This window comes from Haliaeetus leucocephalus, unplaced genomic scaffold, assembly GCF_000737465.1.
Source record: "Haliaeetus leucocephalus isolate CR32 unplaced genomic scaffold, Haliaeetus_leucocephalus-4.0 Scaffold598, whole genome shotgun sequence".
NCBI classification, from domain to species: Eukaryota; Metazoa; Chordata; class Aves; order Accipitriformes; family Accipitridae; genus Haliaeetus; species Haliaeetus leucocephalus.
This window is the reverse complement of record NW_010973034.1, coordinates 5,606,033-5,625,548: the sequence shown is the minus strand read 5'-3', so window position 1 is coordinate 5,625,548 and position 19,516 is coordinate 5,606,033. Positions and strand designations below refer to the sequence as shown.

Genomic DNA, 19,516 nt, shown 5'->3' with positions numbered 1-19,516 from the left:
TATGAGGCAGGCAATCAGAAGGCTTTGGAGTAGGAGTTGAGAAACACTATGTGAAATAAAGGGGTTAACCTGTTTGTAACCTCCAGGAGTTCTTGCATAAGGGTGATGTTGGCATTCTGGGTGCTCTCAGTTGCTTAAGGTTATTTTCATTTTGTTCTACCATTTCCATGTGTTGTGAATGCAGCTTATCTGCTGAAGACATCGAAGTAATTTAAAAGAAAATATGCAAAAAACTTAAATGCAAAATAAAGCTGTTGTCTATTCCCTACTCAACAGTTTACTTCATTACACCTCACCAAATATTAACTCCTTTAGTTACACATAAAACTTGGTCTGTTTTAGGAACAGTATCATTAACTATATGGTTCACTAGTAGCTCATCACTCCTGCTGAAAGCATCAAAACATTTTATATTCAATCTTTAAATTCAAACAAGACTTTCAGAATTTTGATGAATGTGAAAGCTTCACTGCTCTGTCTTTTTTTCTTTAAGAGGTGAAGAGAGGAAGCACATTATAAAAACACTTAGTCACTTCCCTGAAGTTGCCCTGTGGCCCAGGAGACATGGAAGGAGTATGTCCCACAGGAAAGGGGAGAAGATTTGGGACACATCTCTGAGAAGTGAGACACTGGCTTCTCGCATCATTGATCAGTGTATGCTAAGGGGAATGTAAATTAAGCAGGTAACAAAAATGTATGCCTCTGTATTTGGAACAGCATATGTAGCATTATATGACAGAGAACCTAACTGCTAGATTGTGTGCAGTAAGACAGAGCATTCAAAGTGGAGAACTCTACAGGCAACCTTGGAAAAATCTCATGGAAATGCTTTTTTTCTAAAGCAGTTACATTTTGTGAACCACTGGATGTCCTTTGTTAATTAAGATACCTTGTTCTTGGCTTCCAGTGACTCCTGTTTTCTAAATGTGAAAGGTTTGCAGCATTTTTGGGCGGGATTTCCAGAAACACTGTGTTGATATGGGAAAGAAAAAAAAAAAAAGGATGTACAATATGAACAGGATACTTGGTAGTAAATAATTTTCTCGGCCAATTTGTTTTTAAAAAAAGTCCCTCAAAATCCACAAAACAGAATTGTATGTGGATCTTCAATGCCTATGGTTTTTACCTGGCTGCATTTTTGGTGTGTAATTGCAACACAGCATATAACAGTTCATTTTATATTTAGTCCTAGTGCTAAACAAAGCTTAGTAACAAGGGCTTTTTTTGACAAAAATCACCTGCCTCTCCATTTGCTGAGAAACATCACCTACATTAATTGCTTGGCATCAGCTTTCATCTGCATCCAAAGATGAATCCTCATCCACTGCTTATTCTAACACTGGTCCTTGGTTCAAATTAGCACTAAGAGCATTCAGCTCATTACTTGTTCCTTGGCGAGAAGGTCTGTCACTTACTCGCAGTTTGCTTTGACTGAGACTGATTGTAGGCTGCCCGAAGACTCCGTTCCCTGATTGCCTCACTTGACAACAGCAAATCTGAGTCACAATTCCCAGTGCTCACTTGTTTTAAACCATGTAGCAAGGTGTGCTTAATAAACCTCCCTACAAAACACTGCTGCTTGTTTGTGTGGCTGCTCCATGAGAAATGAGCCTTTATGCAGGAGATTAAAAACATGTTGATACTTGTCTTCCAGTTGAAGCTGCTTGTAAATTATATCTGATATGATTTCAGTTCTGTTCAGCAAAAAGGTCAACTCAAATACTGTCACCTACCTTGATTTCAAAAAGAAAATTCTCACTGGCATAGCTTAGCCCTATTCCTTAAAATAAATTTATACTGTTATAGGTGAGTTATTGTGGGGCTACAGCACCCAACTTAACCATCAACTTTAGGACTCTGGTTGAGTTATTAGAGCCAGATGCTCAGGTAACTGGGTGGTGATTTATTACTGACATATATCAGTTAAGACTCTTGTCTTGCATGTGTTGAGTAGCACATAAGAGATGAGTGGTGGATTTTCAGGAGTATTACTGAAGCGGCCAGTTGGCTTACTGCAAAGCAATGGAAGCATGCAGCCATGGGGGTCAAAGGAGATATAACACAAGCCCCACAAGCAGAGGAGGAACAGCACTGAGGAGTATCCTCCATGCAAGAAAGTCAAAAGATTTGGGGGCAAATAGAGGAGAAAGGAGAAAAAAGTATGAATCGTCAGTTTTTGAGAAAATGGTACAGGAACAGAAGTGACTTTACTGCTGATCTAATTGAATGCCTTTGGCTGTTGATTAAATGGCAGGGGAAGGGTGATGGTAAGTTAGGCAAACGTCTGCTTAGCTTTTTGGTAATTATGGTGGTTGAAATACAATCACTTGGACAAAAAAACTACAGTTGCTTTTAAATTGGACAGTTTGATAGCTAAGACTTTGAGCCTGTGTAGAAAGCTGAACTGACACTTGGTGACAGAGCAGGTCTGCTTCTGACATGGAATTACAGAGAAGATGAGAAACTTGGGAATTTTTTGATAGATGTAAAATGCAGGTGGACCTTTAGATTGAATGAATTTTCAATCACTACGCTATGCTGTCATTCATTTTCATATGATGTGCCCTATTTGTATTTTACTTTGTTGTTTTTTATGTCCCCCCATGTTTAAAACTGTATCATTAACCAGGGAAATTTAGGAAAGTCTTCTCCCAAGCATTTGTAAGCTCTGAGAATATTAACAAATTGCTAAACAAGCACAAACTGCCATCAAGGTACAGAAGAAAATTAAATACATATCCTTTCTGGGTGCCCAGGAGGGATAAGCTCCTATTGTGCACTTAGCTTTTGCAGATGAAGCTTCTCATATGAGCATGTTTTATCTTTTCATCAAAGTGGGGAACAGAGAGCTGTGTTCTTTCTGGAATTTCTAGTTTATATTTCCAAGAAACAGTTGAAACTTATAGCTTTTAGGGAGATGTAAAAAGTGCTTTTGGCCACCAAAGACTTGATAAAGATTTTTGGCACTTGTGACATGAATACATCTGTCTTTTCCCTATGATCAGAGATGGAGGTGGGTCATAAATGATGGAAATGTGATCTTTGATTTCCCACCTGCCAGCACCTAAACTGATTTTTTTGAGAAAGAAATGAAAGGTGTTGCACAGCTAACCATTACACTGAGGAGCTGACCTCAATTGTTGCAGGCTGATGACACTGACTACATCAGACCAAGGGTAAAATCAGATCTCTATTATAAGTCCCATCATGTCAGGAGTCTCTTGCCTGTGAAACAGGGCAGGGATTAGAAGATTCTCACTGGAAAATTTTTAAGGGCTGTGAGTGCTTTCAAGCTATCCTTAAGATATTTGGACCATGAGATTGATGTCAGTCATTTTGGCAAAGCATCAGCAAGGTCAAAACTGTGATTGGCCTTTCGTTTGTGTGCTTGTGTGAGTGAATTATATTACTTTCTAGGCTGTTGAACTGCTTACTGATGGCTTATTCTTTACTCGGTTACAACACTTGGTTCAGGAACTGCCTAGTGAAAAAAAAACCTTTCTAGGCATGTGAATATCAAAAAGATATTTAATGTATGAGAACTTACCGATTAGCTTTGTAGCATAATTAGATTTTGATCATCTAGGAAAATAATAGGTAGAAAATCATACATTACTTTGGGAACAAGCATAATTCCCGCTGCGTTCTGAGAGGAGAGTCTTGTGCCCCTCATCCTGGACTTTGAGGAGGCAGTCATTAAGCTCTGGATTGCTAAGGAACAGAGCTGATTTATTGCTTCCCTGCTTGTCCCCTAAGACAGGATAACTAAAGACAGAAGAAATACAGTCATCCCATTGTGGGTAGTATATCATCCCTCAGCATATGCCTTGCTTGTGAGGTTTGGCTGTTTGGGTGATTGAAGTTACTTTTACGTACAGACAATAAGCCAACTCTGCAAAAGTTCCTCTGTTCTTTGAAGTGGCATAGACATCGAAGAGCTGTGCTGATTATCCAGATAAGCAGGCACTTTCAGGAGATATTTATATTTTATGGCTTTCTAAAGTTTTTCTGTAGTTTTCTAAAGCTACAGCCCTAGTAGGGTTGTGTCTCTGGCCCACTGAGGAGAATTTTCTCTGCATGAACAATGCAAAGTTGCCTTAAAATAACTCGCTGGTAAGTTCCCCCTGGGCAGGAGACCATCTGTCAACAAGTCTGTGTTCAGCTGGAAGGAAAGGAGTGGGCACAGGGAGACCGCACCATCTGGGGGAGATGTGCCTTAGCAGGGCAAGGGGAGAACCCACAGTTCCTGTCTTCTGGATTAGTGATTTTGCAGCTTCGTTATGAGCTTGAAGGAAGGAACTGTGCCTGTTTCACTCTGTGCCGCTCCATCTTTCTGCAGCAAGGAGTAGTAGGAGTAAAGGACAGATCAAGTTGCCTTTTTTTTTTTTTTTTTTAAAACAAAATGGTGAGTGTAAGCTATTTCCCACTTCATCCTCTTCTCTTACTGTGGCTTGCTAAAATACTGTAGTACGGGAGAGAAGTGAAATCACATTTGTTAACAGTAGCCACTAGTTCAGTCAGTCTTCACCCTTATCTCAGTGGCAGTGTATTAACCCTGACCTGTGCTATATATCTGTATCCTGTATCTGGGGTAGGAAACTAGAAGGCAAAACAAAACCCAAACCCTTCCAGCAGTCTGGTGTCTCAGAGTTGAGCTGTCTGTGTCTCCCAGTTACTCAGGCTGTATCCATGCTGCTGCAGTTGCCATTCAGAAATACACTGACACTTAATTTGTAGCTGCATCTCGGAATAAATCATCCCCTTGTTGCCCATAGATCTCAGGAACTTTAAAATCCCTGTCTGGGGCAATGCAGCACTTTGAACTGCTGAGCTTTCATGGTGATTCATGGTAGGAAAGATTCTGAACTCAGTTTCTGGTAAAGAATGGGTGGCTTTGTTTTCCTTAGATATCCTTGGATAACAAGATCAATGCAGTTATTATTAGTAGTAAAAATAGTTTCAGAGAAAATAACAGGTATTTTTGTAGTAAAGACTATTGAGAGTAAATCATGAGGGTACATAGCATTTCCATTTTTATGCCACCAAAACAAGAGGCTCTGAAATGGCTGCCTTGATATGTGACCATGCAGGCTAACGGCATCCAGGGACCAGCTAGCTGCATGGGCTGGAAGCCCATTGTAGCATCCAGGAATGTCTTCAAACTGGCCTGGCCACGCAACTCTGACTTTTCCAAGGTTGGGAAAGATTTATTGTATCAAATGGAATTTCATATTCCAGGATAGGTGTGGTACGTTAACGAGTTAAAACTGAATGTTTTACAGTATAGTCATGGTGATGCTTTTTTCCTTGCTAATTCAGAGCTCATGGGGAGAGAGAAGAGGAATTGACTGTAAGCCCTTTTGTATAATTAAAAAAAAGTACAAAATTACTATGTACAGCTTTTACTAGAGAAAAAATGGTCAAGAAGGATTCCAGGTGTTTTTCAGGTAATGACGTTATTCAGATGCCTTTTCAGGAAATACAATTTAAAATGACTGTGTTCATGCACAGCACGCAGTTAGTCTTTTGCTTTGTTTTGTGTATTTCACCAGCAAGCTATCCCAGAATAATACTCTGAATTCTCAATTGGTGTAATTCATTATAGTTCCATTAACTTCCAGAGAGGCTACTCTGGTTTATTCTGGCTCTGTTTCTGGCCAAAGTGTTCAATTCTGAATATGTAATAAAAGTGTTAGTCATCTTAACAGCCGTTATTCACATTAGTATTTTGTGCCCAGTCCTGGATGTTTTAATGTGTTTCTTGTTGATCAACAAAGAGGGCATTGTGCACAACAGGGTATACATGGCAAAGATTAGATGTTTCTTTCTTTGCTTTTGAACTTTATTCTGACATTTTCACTTTTCTGCATAGTATTCTCCTCTACGAGTAGTCTAATCAGAGCTGGTCTTCCTGGGAGGCATGCTGCCAAAATAACAGTCAGTACCAGCGACCATAGGACTGAGGGCAGTACTGTGAAGATTTCACTGCTTAAACTTGAGCAGACAAGGAAAAAACCCAATTTTTTAAATGTCTGATTTGGAACTCTGTGTGATTTTAATTATTTTATTTTTTTTTAAGTAAGTCAGCTATACCAGTATAATAATGATTAATCCATTCCAATAAAAGAAAATTACAGGTTCTCAGACGTCTTTTTAGACAAGTATTATGATGGTTAGAAACAATATTAGTTAAAGGCAAAAATTCTAGCATTAAATAATACCAAAATTGTTATTTCTAAGGATCAAGCTGTCTAATATAGTACTATTTAGGATAGCTGGAGTACTTGTAAGATGTCGCCTGTAATGTGAGAAAATATGATACCAAGACTCTCTCTTGTACATTTCTTTTCTTCTGGGAAAGACTCAAAAATCAAATGATACAATATTTTCTGCTTGTAGAACCTTATTATGGCTTTCTGTCATCCCACACATCAGCCACTTAACCTGGTGACCTTATTCTGATTTTACTGTTACTGAACTTAATTCTGTAAGTCTTTGTAGACTGAAATGCTTTTTTTTCCTCTTGGTTCTTCAGAAAATGTCGTAAAATCATGCATGCTTTCTAACATCTTCAGCAAATTTTGCTGGAAATAACCCACTAACATTCTTTCTTTGAAGACATCATGTTTTTATAGTATTTCATCACTAGAATTTAGTATGTGGTTTATATCACAGTGGTCATCCCTTCATATTCTCCCTGCAGCAAGGTGCCAGAGGAAAAACTCTTTTCAGTCTAAATCAGTCGGTTAAATTGTCTGATGGTTCTACCATAGTGATTTTTTTTTTTCTTAATTTCAAGTAGTGTATATATAATTTATTCCTGTTTCTTTAAAAGTGTGGGAGCAGTTTTTGGAACTGTTACTTGAGCAAAAGTTTTTAATCTGCCATTGCCATTTACTGAATTCATTTTTGGATGCCTTTGCAGTTCTCTCCTAAGATCAATGTTGCCATGCTGCCTTTTCCCCACCCCTTTTATTTCACAGATGATCAAAGTTACTCTTTCTTGCAGATAAAACAGATGAAATAGTTACTCCCCGTGCATTTCTTTGCACTTATATTGAATGATCTGCACATATTTGTGTGTTTTCCCTGTGTAAAGCAGGTTTTTTTCACCCGTATCCTTCACTGGATACTGATTCTGATAAACAGTGTCTGTAGCTTAGGCTTGAGCTGTCTTGTGGTGGGGAAAAGAGTGTGTGTTTACACCCTGTGTATTTAAATCCCATTTCCTCTAAGCGTTCTTTAGTTACAGGGAGACTATTACTTTTTATAATGAAACCACCTTACCATTACAGTGACTGTCGTTTTGGAGGAATGTCAGGGAGTGTTTAAATCTCCACAGGGCCTTAATAATTTAAATGAATTTTTGGTGGTAAAGGTGCATGAGAATTTCCCAGTGTAATGAAATTGTAACATATATCAAATATAGAAAAGTATTTTCTTCTTCCATATAGATATTTTGAGCTTGCATAAAGTATTAAACAACCATAAATTGTCCATCTATATAGATATCCCTATTTTAATTTTTATTTTTTTAGAATCACTGCATGTTGATGGAGGGGTAGAGGAATTGCATGAAGCTTTGCCAGTCCAAGCTGTGTTCTACCCTTAAGTAATTTCTCAGGCTGCTGCACACTGCAAAAGGCTAGTCTGAATATCAGAAAGGCTTAGCAGTAAGACTCTTTGTCAGAAGAAAACAGTGTTTCCTAGGCTTGCGCACGTGTTGTTTTTGTGTTGTCAAGTGGGTTTGGTGATTTAGGTAATCAAAAACCTGGCATTCCCATTTTAATAAAGAATTTGCGTGGTGCCTCTTGGCCCTGGTGGCTCGTAGGGACATTGGCCGGGGAAGGATACATGGAACATTAGCACAGCTCAGGGCGTGATCCTGTTTTTTCTTACTGAGGAGTGGAGTTTTTGCCATATGGAAAGGCTATCCCAGAGTTAGTGGATCCCAAGGGAACAAAGCCAGTTCTGTATAACGATTCTGGCTGTGACTCTTACCATCACACCACACAATTACTTCATCTTGCATCCTGGCTGTGCATCTCTATTGTCTGATTAACTTGGGGCCCGGCTATTTGCCATAGTCTTTCGCCATTCATATTCACCATTACCCTTTAAAATTTCCCTGACTATCTTCCAGCTTGTCAGTAACAAAGTGTTTCATACATGGTTCCATGATGGTAGGTTAAAGCTTCTAAAGTTGAGCTGCTTTCTAGCTGCCTCTTCAGCTGTGGTCTGTTAGTGGTGAACTTGGCACATGTGTACAGCCCAGCCAGATCAGGAGAGCCCTGCAGATGTCCAGGGACCTGATGAAGAAAACCAACCCAGGTCAGAACGTAAACACAGGTCTTGAGTCCTATCATAAGTTTTATGATCCATTCACAATTAATAATAAATGAGGAATGAAAGTTAAAATTGTGCTATGTATGTGTCTTATGAACTGCATTGTAAGTGTTTAAAAGCATCTAAATAGGAGTTGTTGTAGATTAAACCAGCCTCTTGATTCTGATTGAGACATGCTGATGGATAATTTTTTGTTCGTCATCTGTTAATGTCTTGTACATGATCAGATTTCATGTTCATTGCTCAGTAAATGTTATAATAAATATTAATGTATTGCTGCTCTCAAAGTACTTATTGAGATCTTTAAATTTCTTTAAATATATTCCCAGAACCCCTTAGAGTAACCAAAATTACCTGTAGCATTTTCCACAGCAAAATTATCCTGTGATGTTGATTGAAATTGTGCCAGTGCATCTGCCATAGAAACGTTAATGTCATGTCTGACTGAGACACATGCACCTTCTATGTTCATCGTTTCTGAATCCATTACAAAGACCTTAATGGTAGCTGTATATAAAGACATGCCATAATGACATCTTAAATGCTGTCTTTAAATTCACAGCATGAAAAGCCTTTCAGAAACACTGTATGAAAAAAGCAGGTAGCTAACAGCAATTTGTGGATAATATTCATGCTATGTCTTTTATTTAGTGGAGGTCTCATATTAATTCCAATAGAAATAAATGGATCCAGAAAGCTAATGGTGTACATAGAATTTTGTTCCTAGTGAATGACATTTGAGAGCTCAGGTCAGCTTGCTTGTTTCACAGCAAACATAAGAAAATGCATGCCAGAGTTTGGAAGAGTATCAGGTGGTTATACAAAATTAAAAAATATACAATAGAAATATAAGATCTAAAGCATATTACGTTTGGAAAAAGGGTATATATGTACAAAAAGCACAATATGAATATTCTAAAAATTCTGTAGCAAGGTTATTTGGAAAGGACACATGCTTCTCATGAAACAATCTTTCTGAAGGAAGGGGTTTGAACTCTTATAATTCTGTCAAGGACCTTGTATGGTCCCTTTTTTGGGCAATGACCTCCTTTTACCAGTCACCACAATACACTCAGTTTGTCTCAAATTTTGCGACAGGTAGAAGGAGGAAAGTGGAAATAAATGGAAAAGAAGGCAGTACTAAATCTTACAGGCTTCACCCAGAATTTTTGGTAATCATGACTGAAGCCCAGAGGATGCTGGAGCAAAACATGGGCTTTTCTGAGGATGTCTCCCAGAGTCACATCTAACTTCCCTGTTTTTCACTTAAGTATTCAAGACATTGAATACTTCGGGCAGTGGTTTGCTCTTCTAAAGGTTTACTTTAAATAAAAATAAAAAAATTTTAAACAAGACAAAAACCCCACAGTTTTGATCCATGAGAGTCTAAATTTATTTTCTTAATTACACAGTTTATAATATTGACGTGACCTGTGACCCTTTCAGTAGTACTGTTTGATTGTATTAATTAGGCTTTATCCTTTCAACTGTTTTCTGTCAACATTGATTGGCAGATTATGATAAGACTTTATAATCATCCACATGCTGAAGAATCATATTGGCCATATTGGCTCACGGGGCTGTTGATTCCCAAGCTTATTTGTGACTGAGCCCTGCCTGACAAAACTGGCCCTTTCCTCTTGCCTACCCACCCAAAGACTCACCGTTTCTTCCGCAGAGGATTCGCCTCCCTGCCCTCTCCATCCTCCAGAGTCTCTGTGCACACCCATGTGATTGGTGTCTACAGGAATAATAATATCTCTTAGCTGCTCTTGCATTTACAGAGGTGCCTCTATCCTTTGGACCTGGTTTGTGCGATCCTTTTCATTCCTCAGTGTTAAGATATTTTATAAAGTCAAGTAAACGTTACTCGTGGTTTACACACAAGGAACCAAAGCATCGGTATTCATCAAGGTCCGTGGTAAGATCAGGAACAGATTCTGTGTCCCCCTGAATGCCGTGCAGGACCCTGCGTGTTGAGTAACTTTGGTCCTTAGAAAATTATTTGTAGTAAGGGATGCCAGAAGATTGTGGGTTTGGGAAAAAATTATTAAACTTAACTTCTGCTTACAGATTCCAGAAGATTTTAGCCACGCTTATGTACCCCAGTCTTACTCAAATATCATCAAGTAACAAGTATTCCCTAGGAGTGTGATGAAATTAAATCATTTCACACTAACTACAAAATGTAATGGTGACTTTTAGTTACTGCAACCATACACAGAATTGAAGTTGGGAAACTAGAGGTAAAAAGCTTGTTAGTAACTTTCTGAGTAAGCAGCCACCCTTGACTGCTTTCAATACTATTATTAGTGATGGAGAACCACTGTATAAACTGCAGGAGATGCTCCATTTCCTTTTTACTCATTTAATGCTTTCTCAACCTTTTTCCTTTGACAATGAAATTTTGAATGATTAGGCTCTATCCAATCATTAATTACGTATGTTCACATGTAAGGACAGTTTTAATGTAGCTGTTTTGTGTTCCGAGGTTAAAATTGCATATCTTTATGATGGGACATAGTGCTTCTGTCACTAACTTTTAGAGTAAATTATTTTAAAGCTTGAAATCTGTCTTTTTGTCTCTCAGAGAAAACACATTGGACCATGTATTTATATTGCTATATAAATAATGTAAGTAGCAAATAAACATTATTGTACTTTCTTACTTATATATATTGAAATGCGGGCAGGCAAAGTTCCTGTTTAAATAGTTTTTTATTTTAGATTTTTCCACCTGAAACGTTTGCTCAACCTAAAGTAGAAATACCTGTATCCCCCCAAATGGAATTTATAATATAATTGAAAAAATCTTAAGGCATCTTAAAAGATACCACACAGTAAAGTTATTGGTAGAGGTTAGTAACTTAGCCACCATAAAATGCCATTGTTACAAAAACATACATTTTCCAGAGTTATTGCAGTCTGTGGCTTCCCTTGAGTTGTATTGATTTCCTCAAAAATTGTTTAATGGGGAAAGAAATCATTGTTGTGGCATAACAGTCCAGCTCCAGCTATTTCTAAGCACTGTGGTGCAACTTCAGGGCACTGGGTGGGTTGTGGCCCCGGTGCAGCTCACATTTGCTTTTTAAGGCTGCCTTCAGTACACAGTACTTCAGTACACGCTTGGCCTCATGATCCCTGCAGGGTTCTTAGTGAATAAAATATGTGCCAAGATGATGATCTTCTAAACCAGCTAGCTTTTATGTACATTTCCAGGGGACAGACTAGATAATACTAAAGACTATTCAAGTCAAGGGCAACCCAGTGCTTTACCCAAAGAAAAAATAAAAAGTCAAAAGGCTTTATTGTTTACAGATCTTTTCAGACACTGTTACATATTTCACCATGCAAGAGATACTGATTTTGAGTGAAGAAGTTAGCACAGGAGTAGCTACAGTTCTTGCAAATGCATGCCCGAGGAGTTTGAGACTTACTGTTAGTATTAATTGAGAAGCCCTGTTTCAAAGTGTGCATAAATAGCTGTGCTACTTTGTCTTCTCATTCTAAATAGCATTATGGGTGACCATTTTACATAAAGGTTAACAAAATAATGTCTTACTGATTTGAAATTGGTAAGTAATATAATTACCATTATTCAAACTCTTCTTTAGGACTGGCTTTCAGATGTCAGGCTCCACATCCATGCAGCCAGGGGATTAGGCATAATAATAATTATTGTCTGACATACAGGGTCACCTTAGAGGTGATGCTTGGAAGCCCACCACTGTCAGTGCCAGGGCCTGAATCAGCTGGGCGGGCTTAGCAATGTAAGGAGTAGACACCAGAAAAAATTTACTGCAATTTAAATGATGCCAGTTGGAATTCTACGCATGAGGTATATGTTTTACGCACCTGGTGAGAAACGGCTTTCGGCTCCACTACCTCACATTGAATCGAAAGATCACAGCCCAGAAATTTTTTCCAAAGCTTTTCTTAGCTTCATGTTTTTAATTCCTCCATCTGTCTGTTTTGTTGTTTTGTTTACTTGACCTGCATGCTGTTTAATGTCTCCTGGGGATGCTGTTCAGAAGCCTCCTACCTCCACCCTGGGTGGTACAGATGATCCAAATAGGACATCAAGGGAATCCAGAGAATGACTCTAGCAAACGGTCACACCCGGGACAGTGAGCTCATCTAAACCTTTTCAGACGACAACTTTTTACATCCTCTTGCCTGAACTTGGATATGCTGGTGTGCTAGACGATGGTGCATCTAACCATGGTACACAAAAATTAGCCTCATCGGGCAGCATTAATACAGAGTTTCAAAAAGATTCGAGGGTCAGAGATGGAAAAGGATTTCTAAAACTGCATGTAATAAATCTGGGCTTTCACTGGATCGTTGGAAGACTGGAGCATGCTGTTGCTGAGCAGCCGAACTTGTCACCAAACAGCCTTTGGCTAGTCAAAAACCACCTCAACATCCGAGTTGCCAACATTGCTGTTGCTTCTGTCAAGCACCCATAAAAAATAAAGCAGGGAAAGCAACTTTAATTGTTAGTAGGTTCCAGATATCAAAATTGCAATCTCTTAGCTTTCACCACTTCATAATGGAGCCTATACCAGACCCATGTCAGCAAAGATTTGAGCACATTATAAAGCTTTCCTTTGGTATTGTAAGGCAGGTACTAATTTTTAGGGGCTGGAGACACTACAGATATATAGTATACAGCTGTATGCTGTGAGGATTTTCAAGATCGCTGGGTTACTGACAAATCATAACTTTTGACAATGTTTATAACCAGTGACTTTCTTAGAATTATGGCATTGCTAAAGTATATTTAGCAACACACATTATTATGTGTTATTGAAAGTTAATATCTCATCTGATGAAGTACATGTGGTTCATTGAAATATCCCATATCAAAGTGTTTTTAAAAGAGGGATTTTTATTAGACATCATGGGTTTGATTATTAAAATTAATGAGCTCTTTCAAAGTCTCTGCAGATATTTGTAAAAAGGCATTCTTTTTTTCCCCTCTGATATTTTGATATATGAAAAGAGACTTTTTCACGCTTCCTGACCAGTCTTCTTATTTGCTTGTCAAATTTACCCTAGGTTTTTTTTGCCATCTAGTTTCAAGACAATATGAACTGTTAACAGATGAGCACCTGAGTTGTCTTCAATAAATAAGCATTGAGAAGGAAATCTAGTATGTCAACCAGATTTTTATTACAACTTGATAAGTTTCCCTGCAGGTTTGAAATAAGCTTTTTTAATTAAAGAAAAGAATTGTATTTAAAAAGCTTTTGGAAAAAAAGGTGATGTCAGGAAAAGAATAGGCTTTGCAAATAGAAAAGTCTACATGTTAAGACTTCAGATGCTTTGTCAGTGGTAATACGGTCTAGCAGGGTGAAATGTAAACTTCCGTACTGAACTAGATACAATTTATAAATTTTGTATGGCTGGATCTAAACTTCTTGCTGGAGTTGTTTTAAAATGTGTCTTCATAAACACTTCCCATGGAGATATTCTCTATAAAAATAAACATTAATAACTAACTGACAGAAAATTTATAGAACTGCAGTCTTGACAGCCTTTAGGCCCCAGGAGATTACAGTACAGTAAACCCAAATTTATACAAAGAATGAAATATAAAGTAGAACAGAACAAAGGGAATGGAGAATGGCTCTTGCTGTTTTCCTAAAATTAAAATAGTGACATATTCCTGTTACTTTCACTGAAGCATATGCGTGAACCGTAAATAGCAATGTTTAATTTTGGATCTCTGAATGATCCAAATGGATCTATTTCTTAGGAAAAGGGCCTGATTATGGCCAGAATGTGTATACACAGGATAACTTTAGCGTAGGTAGAAGTGGTGTTTCCTAAACTGCCTGTCAAGAATGACTTAATCCTACTTTGCAGGAATTGCCTACATCAGTGAGACACATTCATTTCCATACCCATTCATTTAGGAGACTTTCTGCTGAGAATGTCAAAGAGATGCTAATTACTATCAGCTATGGTGATCCCTTAGGAATTAGGCTGAGATTGAGAAACCACGTAATTACTGAAGTTACACTATAGTCAAGGATTAAAGTGATGAGTTCTGCTCCCTTTCTCTTTTTTTTTCTTTCGTGGCTTAGGGAGCAGCTGTCACAGGCAGTCCTGGTGCTCTTTAGGTGATTGTTTTGTGACAAATTTGTCCTCTTTCAGTCTATTTTATCTGCTAGCAATGCCGTGTAAGGGCAGAAGCAGGAGAGGCAGTAATTGTGTGTGCAGCCTGGTTGTCTCCCAAAGAAACCATCGTAGAGAAAATGGCAAGGTCCTTGAGCAAGGGACTGATTTTAAGTTAAATCATCTGCTTCGTTGAAGAGAGACAGTAGAACCTGGAAGTTCAGTTGAGTAACTCTATGGAGCAACATCTGCTGCCTGGAGTTAAGGAGAATTCAATCAGAAAATTCTGTTCTGTTAACAGCAGGGCTCTGAGAGGAATTTAGGGAACGTATGATAGCATTAATACCTGAAAATCCAAACAAATTTTTGTAAGTCCTTACTACTCTGATGAAAAAGGAATCAGGTAAATTTTCATTCAGAACAGAAATTAAAATTGACAGACTTTTGTGCTACTGTTGATAAAATCTCCAAGATAGGAGATAATTTTAAATAAATGCCAGTCCTTTTCTTGAGGATAAATGCCTGTATCCTTTATAAATCTTCCGTGTTCCATTCTAATCCAAAAATAAATAAAGCTTTTTTTTTTTAATATAACTGTAAATTCTTTATTGTGAGCAAAGCCAGGTTACAATGCTAATGGTGGTACGTGCCAGAAGTGTGAATGTTCCTTGAATCCATTTGACATTGATGATTGGTTTTAAAATTGTCATGTTATGTCCTGATAATTCAATGATGCAAATCTGATAGCAGTACAGTGTTTTCCTTTGCGGTGTTGCCTTTTCTGGAGTGACTGGTTAACCTAGAATCAACCCTGTGCATTATAAGCAGTTGGACTAATCCCAAGGGCTCTGTGACTGTAGGGCTGTATTTGCAAAGGACACATCCCATTCTAATGTGACTTAGCATGCTGAGGAATACAAATATTGAGAGAGGAAAAAATATTTTATGAAGGGAAACAAATGATCAGTATTTAAAATAACAAAAACATCATACACTTGAGGTTAGTTACCGATAGGATAGAAATATAAGCAAATGAGAACACTGATGTAGTCTTTCAACTATAAGTAGCAAGGTCCAGGTTCTGCTTTCACCCATATTGCATTAAAAGTCAGCAGTAGATCATTTGCAAAATACTATTGGAGTACCTGATTTTATTCTGAACCTACAGGGGATAGTTTAGCTAAGGAAGTGTAGCAGTTTTGCCAGATGTTTTGGATGATAGGAATGAATTAAATAGAAGTGTTCAAGTTTGCGGATCCTTTGTTACATCGTACATACATGCTAACAAGGTGAAGAGATGTGAATTTACATCTGTAACTGTGTTTTCTATATGTAAAAACTTAAGAACTACTACTTTTTTTCTTACTTGCAGTACACCTTTCAGGAATTCAGACACCGAGACTGCTTTCTATTTGGTGAAGTTAGGTCATTGTAGGCAAGCAGATTGCTCAAATTTGGAATGCTTCTACTCATTTTTTGCTTGCTTTACTCCCTGTATATTTTTCTATGGCAAAGCCAAGCTTTTAGTACTGGCTTTAGTCCTTTATTGAGAATAGAGCTTGTACTAACAGGAGCCAGATTCTGTTTTCTCAGTGAGTACACCACTGTTGTTAATAATTAGGCAAGTCAAAGCTGTAGAATTTTCATTACATGTGATGATATACAGAGGATGAAGGTGGGCAGGATTTTTTTTCAGAGAAGTGAATATGATAGAATGGAAGGTATTTCTTTTTAAATAATTGACTTCTGTATATCAAAATAAAGTAATGCAAAAATCTATTTTAAAATCTAACTTACTGCCTATCTTTAACCAAGCTACAGAAATTAATTTTAAAATGCCTGTAGTTTCAGAGATTATGGTGCTGTGTTCGTACACTAAACGATGCCAGGATCCGACCTCGATGCTGGCTGTTGAGCGAAGTTGTCTGCCCCCTTTCATTGCTAGCACGTTCCCCTGCAATGATTTTGCTCTTTACCAGCTCAGCCAGGCAGTTCCCCAGGTAGAGTCTGGCTGGCCAGAGACTGCACCCAGCAGAGAGCTTGGAAGAGGCCGTGCTGTTCTGCATGGATGCAAGGTGGTGTGTACCAAATGTCTTGAGAATGGGTCCTGGCATTTTTCTGTATTAGAGTAAAGGCATCTTCTGTTTCCAGGCCCCCAATGTTATGGCATTGTATTGATTTAATTTCATCCTGACTCTTCCAAACCAGTGAAAGCTATTTTTAGTTTTCAGTTTAAATTATTCTGTAGAATATCCTTTCTTATTTGAAAACTCATTCCACCCACCAAGTAATACCACTTTTCAAAACAAACAACAAAAAAATACATCAAGAGTTTAAGTCTTTAATCTTCTTAGCAGGAATATTATCTTGGTACTTGAACTGTGATTCCCTTTCTCGCTCTCCTATCAATACTGTTTCTTGCAGTTACTCACCTGCAGAAGGTATGTTATATATTAGGAACATTTCCTTTTCTTGATCAACACTTGTTGTTTTAGGTGGCTTAATTAACTGGCTTTCATTAAACAATACTCTTGTCTGCATTTAAATTGGTACTGTTCTTCTCAAAGGTAAAACAATCATTCACATTGTATTACATAATATCAAAGTAAGACATTAAATTTTGTGAGAAGTCAAGGAACTTTACTGCCTTAAAATGGTGATGAAATTTAGATAAAATTTTTCTTTTAGAAAAGATTTTCAAAATGAAAAACTAGGTTTATGTTCAAGACTGTCTCTCATTTTTCCAAATGATTTTGTGTTGAGTAATGAATAATATTTTGCTGAAGCTTTCTTTGGCCTTTAGTCAAGTACTATAAATGAATTCATTAATGGGAATTATTTTTGGGCAGCAGTAGTGGGTGTGTGTTTAAAGTCTTACGGTCACGCATGATACTTTGAGCTTCAAGTGTAGCCATCTTTTCATTAGTAGTTCTAACCTAAGAGGTAGTTTGGCTTAAAAGAAGCAAACAAACAAAAGAAAAGCCATTATCTATAAGCCAGTCTAGTATTACTTTTAAGATTGCATTCTAGGCGGTCTGAATGAGAAGCCGTCTTCTTGGTATTATTGAAATAAACATTGTCACAATAGAAATTGACAACTTTATTGCAGAGGTTTACTTGAATCATTTAGGTCAATATTTTTTATTCTGCTTGGTTTTAATAGGTCATAAAAGCAAAATTTGTTTTCATGAGAAAGATTAGATTGAGATGTTTAATAGAAAACTGAGAAGCTTTCCCAGCCTGAAGTTAGCACAAATGCAGTATGCCACGAAGACAAACATTTCTTGTTCATTTTTCTCACTCGAGCACCAGTGGGACTGTTGCAGAAGACAAATAGGATTTGTGTCTAAACAGTAAACAATGCTGAGCATGAGGGCCATGAGCACCATTGCATATTACACAAGTAAAAGCACAGAGACATTATTTCTTTAACATCAGCATTATGTTGGTTTGGCATATGTAGCTAACCTATGGATCTACTTTTTGGCAAAAGCAGAGAGTGTGAGAGGAGAACAGCAACAAGGAAGGATAGGAGCTATGATAGTAAAATTACTCAAGTTTGTTTGGTTCTTGATAGTAAACCATTTTATGTGTATTAATTAAGAAGGGGCCAACTTTAGGAAGTGGTGTTGGAATATATAAAATAGTATTAGCATAAATGTTAGATATACTACCCTGAACATGCTGCAGTAAATAGTAACTAACAATCATGAACATATTTTCAACATTTAGCACTGGAAAAGTAAGCATAGCTAAAGTTTAGTGTGAAGAATTAGGCTGTAATTTAACCCTTTCCAGCATTTATTATAAGCAATGTGTTTTGTCTGTATTGGACTTTGAAACTTTTTAATTGGCTTGTGCCTTGGAAATATGTCAGTTAATACCTGTTGTCACCCTACAAAGATCTCTTAAGTCTGTGAGGCAGTATAGTGCATGCTGGTAAAAGCTAAGAGGTTCTGATATTTAAGCATATGCTTCACTGTAAACAGTAGTTGCGCTGGCTCTAGGGACCCTCTATTTTACATGTTTAATTTAGCAGTGTTCTTGGTCAGAAACCTGTTCTTTTGAGAAACAGTGAAAATGTTACTTGTGGGTTGCATATTTTCTTTCTGTTTCATTTTTAGTAGACATGGATAACAACTGTGAAAGGAATGAAGAAATAGGACCCATTATTTACTTTCTGTGAAAACCTTCGGTATTGAATCTCAAATTATGGTGTCTTTCATCCACGTGAAGATTAAACCTTCCTAAAACACACAGAAAGTAATAATCAGGGAAGTTACCATAATAGCATCAGCCTCACTCACCACATTATTATTTAATATATTTTAGTTGAAATGTGTGCTGTTCTGGATATCATTATCTTGAAAATTCAAAGTAATTAAAGATTTTATTTTTAAAGCAGGCATACCAATAAAAGCATTCCACAGGATGTTGATAGCTGGAATAAAAATGTCTACATATCTTCTGAGTGCTTTATTAGCAAGGGAAGGGGGGGAGGGTAGCTTAAGGAAGGATCTGGTTGTCTTGACATTTAAGCTTCAAGTAGATAACTGTCAAAGCAGAGAGGGGATTGCTTTTGAAATGTAGATAATGCGGTTTTTATGAATTTACATGATAATATAAATGTGAACCAGGTGTGAAATCATGGTCTATGCAGTAGTGACGGACATTGAAATCATAGGTAAAAGAACCTGGACAGAGCCTACGTTACTTACATTCAGCAGAGGACTTGGTGGAAACCTAGATGGATTATCCAGTTTCGATTTGCGAGGTGTTGGGAAGTCTCCCTGTTTTCCTTTCAGACTGCAGCTCCTCTTTGTCACTTTGAGAGGTTTAGTCTGAACCAGCGGTGTTACCGCTTTTTACGCATGGGTTTGCTCCAGACGGATGATTTCTTGCCTCACTGTCTATCAGTCTTTCTGCCAGTTGTTTTCAGGGAGTCTGCAGCAGAACCTGTAGGGATTTATTGCCTGGAGGTCCATGGTAGCAGGTTGACTAGTACATTACAAAATACGGTGCTTGATCACAGCAATAAGCTTCTCTC

At 37.7% G+C, this 19,516-nt stretch overlaps 1 protein-coding gene across 2 annotated transcripts in view; it reads left to right on the top strand.

The window, feature by feature from the left end:
- Window positions 1–19,516, top strand: part of XRCC4 (X-ray repair complementing defective repair in Chinese hamster cells 4) — a 180,631-nt gene that overhangs the window by 97,854 nt on the left and 63,261 nt on the right. The window lies entirely within an intron of this gene.